Here is a 10209-nt window from a genome sequence, read left to right on the forward strand (position 1 = left end):
AAAAACAAAAAAAAATCTAAGCTACCTAGACATATAAGGTAGCAGGTCTTCACTCAGGACTTCAATTATGGCTTCTTCATAAGTTTATGTTGAGATGTTCAACATAAACTTAGGCCACAAGCTTCTAAAATCCTTTCCACTCACACAGTGACATGTGGCATTAGTAACTTGTGGAGCAAGCTTCATAATTCTCTCAATTCACACAGTGACATGTAACACTAGTAACTTGTGGAGCAAGCTTCATAATCCTCTCCATTCATACTGTGACAGGCGACAAGGATAGCTTGCAACCCAAGCTTAAAAATACTCTTCAATGAGAAATGGAAAATTGGTAAAGAGACTTGGAGAGCAAGGCACAACTGGCTCCCTTTTGGAGCCTCCCATGTGGCGCCCTATGTGGCTCCCTTCTTGGAGTCTTGCAAGATTTTTATGAGGCCATCCAACATGGCTTTTGATACAAGGCCCAGTCCCAAAATTCTATGCTACTTGGCCCAAATACAGGGCCCAAAATCCTATTCTACTTGGCCCAAAATATAAGGCCCAAAATAAATTCTAAACTACTGTATACAATTATTTACAAGGCTAAGAAGAAGAAAAAGACTCTTGAAATATGGGTGCTTGATGACTCTTTTTAAGGCAAATGTACCGCGTCAAAAGTAATAATTTTTTCATAAGGACGAATATCGAACCCACAAGGAATAGTTGAATTATCAAGTATAAGATTCACTAAGTAGGAAACAAAATAATAAAGTTTCTTGAGAGTTTGTTATAATGATTGCAAGAATTGTAAACAAAGCAAGTTAAAGAGTTTGTTGATTTAATTGGGAATATTGAGATTGAGGTTGATGCCCATATAAAAGTCATTTATATCGATTCCTCGCATATAAAATTATTAAGAAAGGGTCCTAAATATTAATTCCTCATATATTTATAGAAACTCCTTACCATTACTATTAGATGTTGATAACAATTAACATTTCAAATCTATTCCTAGCATTAAAATATGTTAAGCATTATCATTTGGGCGAGAAACTTAGAAATACTTTTTAGTCAAATCCAAGGATCTTGATCATGGTAAGCAAGCATTACAACTAAAATGACAATATCGATCATCAATCAAAAACAAAATATTATATTTAAATATCACCTCAATACATAAGAGTTTGAACAAATTACTCCCAATCCAAAATGGTAGAATTACCCACTCATGTTGGCCATTACAAGCATGGAAAGTAAGAAAAGAAAATCCAGGATGTTTCTCCTTGACGGTTGCCTCCTCTAGAGTTTTCTATCACCTTTTTTTCTCCCCATTGATTTCTAGGGTTGTGCCTCACGCCTCATATTTAACCTAGTTGAGCTTGAGCTAAGTGACTTCTCGCCTGGGTGTGATTGGGCTCACGTCTCTAGAGTGATCTCGCCTGACAAGATTGGGCTCGCATGGACAAGATCCTCTGGGAGCTTTTAGCTTGGGCAAGCTAGTGCGAGTGTTGGAGCGTTCCAGCTCTCCCTTTTTATCTTTGTCTATCTTTCCCAGCTTGGGCAGGCCAACCCGCATTGCCACCCCTGCTTTGAATTTGGATGCGCCTTTTTAACCCATTAACACTAACACATTGAAGTCTTCAAATCTCAAATTTCATGCAATTTGAACACGTCTTTAGTTCACAATAGTTTTTTCAATCCAAAGAAAATTTACACAAATCTGGCACCGAAGAAGAAACCTAAAAAATCCAATGAAATGGAACAAAACTTCAAGACACAATGGAATTAGTGTAACATGAGACTCACTATTGATCTATTAGCAAGTTAAGAACTCAAAGACTTAAAATGAAAGGCATAAAAGGCTTAACATATGAAAATTGACTAAAACATTTTATCAAACAGTTTGTGTGCACTCACCTAGACATTAATACAAACAGTTTGTAAACTAAACACAAATCATGAATTGATGACAATTATGAATTCACAAGACTTTAAACATGATTTGTGTTTGTAGACACCACTTTGTTTACAAGAGACCATGATAAAGACTTCATATTAGTTCAAGTTTATGTTGATGATATTATTTTTGGAGAAACTAATGATCTCTTGTGCAAGAATTTAATCTTATGCAAAGAGAATTTGAAATGAGCATGATGAGAGAACTAAGATTCTTCCTAGAACTTCAAATCAAACAGTCAGACGAAATATCCTTGTGCTTGAAACCAAGTATGTCAAGGAATTATTGAAGAAGTTCTAATTAGATGATGTTAAGTCCATGAGTACTCCAATGCATCCCACAACATCCTATGGTCTTGAAAAGGAATCTATGCCAGTAAGAATCACTGGTTAGAGGCATATGATTGGATCTCTGCTTTATCTCACAACATCAAGACATGCATAATGTTTAGTGTATGTCTACGTGCACAATTTCAAGCTAACCTAAGAGAGGTTCATCTCAGTATTGTAAAGAGAATATTCAAATATCTCAGCGAAACTTCGAACCTTGGTCTTTGCTATAAAGCTCGAGATAAATTCAACCTACAAGGTTACTCTAACACTGAATATGTCACTTCATTGGAGGTAATCTCGTTTCATGGACTAGTAAGAAGCAAGGGATGATTGCTTTTTCTACAATAGAAGTTGAATATGTGTCAGCAACATACTATTGCACACAATTGTTGTGGATCAAGAATCAACTTGAAGACTATGATGTTAATGAGACACATATCCCTATTCTGTATGATAACAATATTGCAATTAGTTTATCCAAAAACCCTATTTTACATTCAAGGGCTAAACATATTGAAGTTAAACTTCACTTTATAAGAAATTATGTCCAAAAGGGTATTGTTGATTTGTAGTTTGTTCCTACTGAAAGTCAACTTGCATACATTTTCACAAACCTTTTGTAGAAGAGAGATTTTAAAAAGGTATTTTGGGTATGAGTGTTACTAAAGGATGACCAAAATCAATTAGTAAAGCCTAAATTGTTCATTTGAGCATATGAAATCTTTCATCATAAATTTTAGTTGTTTTGTGCATACAATATTGGTCCAAGTTTGTAGATCGTAGAAGAATTCCTTTAAAAAAAATCCATAAATTAACTGCATTAGATGTAATCACACCTTTAAAATTAAAATGCATTATTTCAAGAAAATGTGTGAGTATCCGTTGTTTATTTAAAATCAACGATTCTTGAAAAATATGTCTTCAAATCTTTTCTTTCCCAGAAAGACAATATCTGAGTTGCATTAGGGCCTACACAATATCTCTATATAAATGAAACTAGCCTTAAGGTCATAACATCCTTAGGAAAAGATCAAGGCTAGAAATCATTAAAGAGAACACTAATAAGGCTCTTAAAGCCTTGCTCAAGGATGTAAAAGAACCTAAACTAGATCATAATGAAGAATGATTAGTTAACTATACCCAATAGGTGATCAAAAGAGCATTGTTTACTGAATGCCACCATGTCAATCAACACATCGCTAGGTTAGAGGAGTAGAATAGAAAAAAAAAATAACAAATATGTTTCTTGTACAACAAATGGAGGCACCTTGGGGAAAAAGACTACATGATCTAGCCCTTAGCTTTTCTCACAAAATTAACTAGGTGTGAAGTCGCAATCCTTTCTCTACTCAGCCTTGATGTAACCATGAAATGAGCTTCACATTCTAAACTAACCTAACTTTACAAGAAGAGGACCAAGATAAAAAAAACTATTCAAGGCTAGGTCAAACATCTAGGACACAAGGTCCCACCATCCCTCAGAAGATCATCAAGAGCAGAACATCAGAGCATGGGTCAGGATATCAACTATTTTTTCTTTTAATATTTTTTAAGAAAAGGTGTTAAAAAGCATAAAAAATGGGCTTGTTCATGGCCCATAAAGAAACCCTAACATCTAGAAGGTCTCCCATGTGCAACCCTTAGTCACACTTCCCACATTAAGCACATGCTTAAATGTGAGAAGCATGACTCTCTGAGATCCACTTATAGTGGCACAAAATTAGGGGGCTTAAGCATGTTTAATTTGAATTTGAATTTCCCCTCACTCCCTAAACCTCACGACACCTCCACTTTAAATAGGTGGCCACCCCTCTTGTAGTTCACAACATGTTTTGAGTAAAGAAACTATGCTTGAGTGAATTTATGAGTATCTACTTTTCCTTGAGTCTTATCTTGGAAAATATGCTTGAAGTGACGATTCCAATCATCACTTATATTGGGTTTCTCTTCCTCCATGTGGCGTGACTCCTCCATCCCTCCAACTCTATGGAAGTCTTCAACCATCTAAGTTCTTCTCTCTTAGTCTTTAAATCCATCTCTTTCATTTATGCCAATCTCCTATTGTAGTATCTTTTAATTTCTTAATTTTCCGCTTCATTCTCATTCCTTGTGCAAGTCTTTTTCCCTTTGCTCTTTGAAGAGAACTTGCACACTTACTTAACCACTTGGTCGTTTACAATGGTGATCCTCACTGAGTCACCACCTTATCTTGTTAATCAAAATCCTAATCAAAGTGAAATTAATAACTCAATGGGTGAGTCTACTAAATCAACTCATATCAAACCTTCTCATCCATTGCTAATGACAAAAAAAATGGAGAAAAATGTGTGTTTTTTGCTTGCTTGTGTTTTTTTTGACATAACATTTTGCTTCAAGAACAAATTATCATTGTTTTATGAAATTTTTGTTTTCGTATAAATCTCTAATATATTATAAACTGTGACATAGAAAAAAAATCATAAAAGCCATACTTACAATTATAGTTTTTTCATCATAAAAAAAGAGAGATTGTTAAGACACAAAACGGTCTAGTCAATCAGACAATCTCATTATAAGATACTGGAAACATGTTTTGATGATAAGAAAAAACTAAAAAATATGACCTCTAACAAAAATGTTAAGAATGTAGAAGTCACCAAAACACATCAAACGATGCAAAGGATACAAGTATTAAACTATAATACGATGAGATAAAGTTAACACAGTATTACCTGGAAGTGACAGACGATGACTTAGAGGAACTTGCTAGACGATGTTGAAATCTTCGCCCAGAAGAAGCATCTTTGGAGGTTGAATTTAGTCAATAAATTCAACCTCGGCCATAGCCCGACTGAGGATACCCTTAATACTCTTCACAAATGACAGTTTTAAAGTGATTGACCCAACACAAGATGATCCAATGGTCATTACAGTAGAGGTGGATAATTTCACAATTATGAAGATACTTTGTGATCAAGGGAGTTCGGTGGACATCCTTTATTGGAACAGTTTTAAGAAGACGACGATCCAAAAAATCGAAATCCAACCATATGACGATCAGATTGTCAATTTTTCTAGGGAACGAGTAGACACTTGGGGGTATATTGACTTATACACCACGTTAGGTGAAGACAAGCATCTCCGACAAACCATCAAGATAAGATATTTGATAGTTGATGCCAACACCTCATATAACATCTTATTCGGGAGGTTTCTCTCAACCTACTTCGGGTGATAGTGTCAACTTCACATCTTACTATGAAGTTTCTGTACACATCTGGTGACACAGTCATGGTTCATGTAGACCAAACGGTGGCACGAGTGTGATGTGGCTAGCCTAAAGGTCGAACCTACTAACAAAGTCCAACATCGAGAACCATCCAGGGAGCATTCCCGAGAACGTGGAAGGGAACACTACCAAAGATCATGAGGACCGAGAAGAGAGCGGTCTTGAGAACTTAGGGCTCCCAAGAAGGAACACATGGCGACCTATATCCCAAAATGAATGATGTCCATATCAAAATGGTGAAGATTTACGCCTAATACCTTTGCAAGATGATAAACATTCCACAAATATGGGAACATCATTAACAGTCGTCGATGGCATCGTGGTAACTAAGCACTTATTCAAAATGATGATTTGTTTGCTTGGACCATATTCGACATGCTGGGGGTAAGCCCTAATATAATTACACACCGTTTATCAGTATACAAATAATCTCAGCCTATCGCCCAAAAGAAAAGAAAAATGGGTGAAGAAAAGCACAATGCTATTACGAATGAAATCGATAAGTTGTTGGAGGTCGGAATCGTTAAAGAAGCACAACACACCACGTGGTTAATGTGGTAATGGTGAAAAACTCCAATGAAAAATGAAGAATGTTCACAAATTATATAAACCTGAAGAAAGCTTGTCCTAAGGACGCTTATCCATTATTGAACATAGATCGCTTGGTCAATGGCGTAGCCGGTCAGAAATCTTGAGTTTCCTGGATGCTTATTTCGGTTATAACCAAATTTGAATGCATCCAAGGGACAAAGAGAAAACATCCTTCATGACCGACTGTGCTAAATTTATTACGAGGTAATGTCATTCGGTTTGAAAAATGCCAGACCCACTTAACAAAGGTTAATGGATCAGATCTTTAAAAGAATGCTTGGTTGGAATGTCGAGGTATATGTGGATGACATTGTGGTTAAATCTAATTCATGCATACGACATGTGGAAGACCTACAAGAAGTTTTTAAAGCCTTTAGAGAACATGTAATGTGACTAAATCCTGATAAGTGTGTGTTCATGGTAGAAGGAAGTAAATTCTTGGGATTCATACTAACTCACCGTAGCATTGAAGCAAGCCTAGAGAAGTGTAGGGCGATCATTAAAATGCGAAGCCCTAAAAACACCAAGGGAATACACAAGTTGATTGGGCGGTTAACGGCTTTGTCAAGATTTGTTCCCAAATTGGCAGAGAAAACCAAACCAATCGTTCAACTCTTAAGGAAAGCTGCAAAAATCAATTGGAACCCCGAGTACGAAGAAATTTTCCTTCAATTATAAGCTTTCCTAGCAGCACCGGTTATACAAAAAACCGAATACTCAGCAGCCGATCATAGTCTACATGTTAGTATCAGAAGAGGCCGTAAGTGCGGCGTGAGTCTAAGAAGTAGAGAAATAGGAGTGTCGGTATACTTTATCAGTTGAATACTACACGGTGCCGAGGTATGGTACCAAATTATAAAAAAAGTTACTTTGGCACTTGTGATCATCGCCCGACAGATGAGAATGTACTTTCAGAATCACCAAATTATTGTGAAGTCTAATTATTCTATTATGAAAATCCTGGCTAAATCACATTTAGCTTAGCGAATGATAGGATGGGCAGTCGAATTATCAGATTTTGAAACGCAAAACCAACCGAGAGGGGCAATCAAGTCCTAGAGTTTAGCTGATTTCATAGTAGAATTAAGTCCTAAACCTACCAAGAATGAAGAATTATGATGGACGTTACACGTGAATGGACATCCAATGAAAATTCATGTGGAGAAGGAGTAATTCTTGAGGGCACGGGCAGGGTGCTACTGGAACAATCTTTGAAGTTTGACTTTAAAACTTTGAATAACCAATTTGAATATGAAGTCATACTGGCTAGACTAACACTAGCAAATGATATGGAGGCTCGTCAGGAACTATGCAAAAGTGACTCCTAGTTAGTGATCAACCAAGTTAAAGGAAAATTCAAGGTAAAAGATCCCTTGTTGTAGAAATACTATTACCTTGTTTTAAATTTAATATCCAAGTTTGATTCGGTCCATATCGAACATATACGATGCAAAAACAATGTTAGAGTTGATGATATGATTCCAATAGCAAGATATAGATGATTCTTTGACATTTTATGGAATCAACTTGAGTTGGAGATTGAATAAACACTTTTATAGAAATGGATCAATGTTCTATGTTTCAAGAACTCACCAAAACTTGCGCCAAACACCAAAACTCATATGGAAGCCCCATTTCTTGTCAATTGAACCGATTAAAAGATGCAAGAATTCAAATGAACCGATTAAATTGTCTTAAAAGTGAAATGAACCGAACAAAGCCATATAAAAGGAAGATGAACCGATTGAAATAGCAAAAGAAGCTAGAACACCGAATAGAATTGCAAGAAAAGAACCTAAGACATGTTTAGGAGTTCATATGAGCACGAAAATGGAAGAAATAGAGGGAAAAAAGAGAAGACTTATGTGGTTGAAGAACTTGGTTGATGAACACGCCACTTGAAGTGTGAAAGCTCCAAGATAAGTGTGAATTGCCGCCACTTGAGGAACCAAGGCACTCAAGATGAGACTAGGAAGAGGAGAAGACAAGTTCTCACTACACTCAATCACCAATTTGGGAGAGTTTTGTTACTTCAAATTTCAATTCTGAATTTAGAAGGACCTAAGCCCTCCTTTTATAGTAGCAAGGGCCGGTCATGAGGCTTACAAAGCTTGTACCACAAGCTAACCAAAATTCTCCTAAGCTAACGCCTATAGTGACTCATGAAGACTCACCTTCTAGAAAATTCTAAACTAAAGCCTAAAGATGCTTTACAAAAGAGGTATCTAATGTTTCCCTCTAAGCACCTTCCTAAAACTATGTATTTAAACATTCTACTTTTTATACAAAAGACACTATAAAAAGAGAAAACAATCTACCACTACTTCCTAATTCCTTAAACTTGCTCCTTGTAAGCCTTTGAGGTAAGCTAATGACTTCTTGAGCTTCTTCAACTTCGGCCCCTACCTCCTCTTGTCTTTGATCTTCGGCCTCTATCTCTTCTTGATCTTGATCTCCATCAGTTGATTTACTATCAAGACTTGCTACGACCAAAAACAAGGGAATCCATCAATCGGCTATATATGTTGTTATAAAATATCCAAGTGTATGTCTGGACGAGTGCATGACCGTTTATGAGGAAGAAACATGGATGACACTCATACAACGTTTCCTAGAAAGCGGAGAATGTGAAGAAAGTGAAGAAAAAGCTATGAAACAACAAAGTGTGAGGTTTGTTCTTATCGATAAAGACTTATACCAAAGGGGATATACCAAACCTTTATTCAAATGTATTTCAAAAGATCAGGTTGGATATATCATGAATGAGATTCATGAGGGAATTTGTGGGAGTCACTCAGGAGCATGAACGATGGTCGTTAAAGTACTTAGAGCTGGGTATTACTAGGCGGCTGTCAGAGTGATTGCGTTGCGTATGTTGAAAAATGCTTGAAATGTCAAGAGCATGGCTCATTATCTCATCTAAAGCCCTATAACCTACATTATATTTTATCCCCTAGCCATTTGTAATGTGGGAAATGGATATCATCGAGCCTTTCGGTCCAGGTAAGAGGCAATGTAAATTTCTTCTTGTAGGAGTTGACTATTTCACTAAGTTGATAGAAAAACCACTATCGGCAATTACAACCAAAAGCATACAAAATAATTTTGGAATTCCACATGTTATCATCACGGACAACGATCGACAATTCATTGACCGAGGATTAGCTATATTTTGTGATGGACTGGGTATAAAAAATATTACCAGTTCCATAGAACATCTTCAGACTAATGGTAGACTGAGGCAACAAACAAGGTTATTCTTAACGAATTAAAAAAGAGACTTGACACAGCCCAAGGGAAGTGGACCAAAGAGCTTATTGAAGTCCTATGGGCGTATCGGTGCACCCCACAAACAACTACCCAAGAAACTCCCTATAGCTTAACATATGGCATTGAAATAATGATTCCAGTAGAAGTGGGCAAACCTTCTTTCAGAAGACAAAAATGTTTGATGTCAATCTGAATCAAGAAAGCCTAGCGGTCGATCTGGACTTGATCAATAAATATAGAGACAAAATTCAAATTAGAGAGGAAACATGTAAGATTTGGGCGACCAAAAGGTATAACTCCAAGGTAAAACCCAGGAGTTTCCAGAGAGGAAATCCAGTATGGAAGATGAGGGGTGAAGCTAGGAAGAATGAGGGAAATTTTTCAAGCAACTGGGAATGACCTTTTTGAGTTAAGGACATAGCGGCCGTAGGAGCTTATTACTTATAATTTCTTTTAGGAAAAGTTCACTGAAGACATGGAATGCCACTCACCTCAAGTTATATTACAGTTAATAAATTATTAAATGTGAACTCTTTCCTTACTTGGTTATTTTATCCCGAATGAGGGTTTTCGACCAAAAAGGTTTTAACGAGACACTTAATTATACATTTTCTTTTGTTTCACAATTATGAAAATTTTTGCACACCTTTCGGCCGAGGAATCCCTCCTGAACACACACACAATGAACTTCAAAGGCATGATTAAGGAAGCTTTACCTAAAAACGATAATCCCTCCCGATACCAAAAAAATCCTTACACTTTGGATAAGGAAGCTTTGCCCCAACGTGGAAATCCCTACCGAATAGTGATTA

This window comes from Phaseolus vulgaris, chromosome 1 (genome assembly GCF_000499845.2).
Source record: "Phaseolus vulgaris cultivar G19833 chromosome 1, P. vulgaris v2.0, whole genome shotgun sequence".
Classification (NCBI taxonomy): domain Eukaryota; kingdom Viridiplantae; phylum Streptophyta; class Magnoliopsida; order Fabales; family Fabaceae; genus Phaseolus; species Phaseolus vulgaris.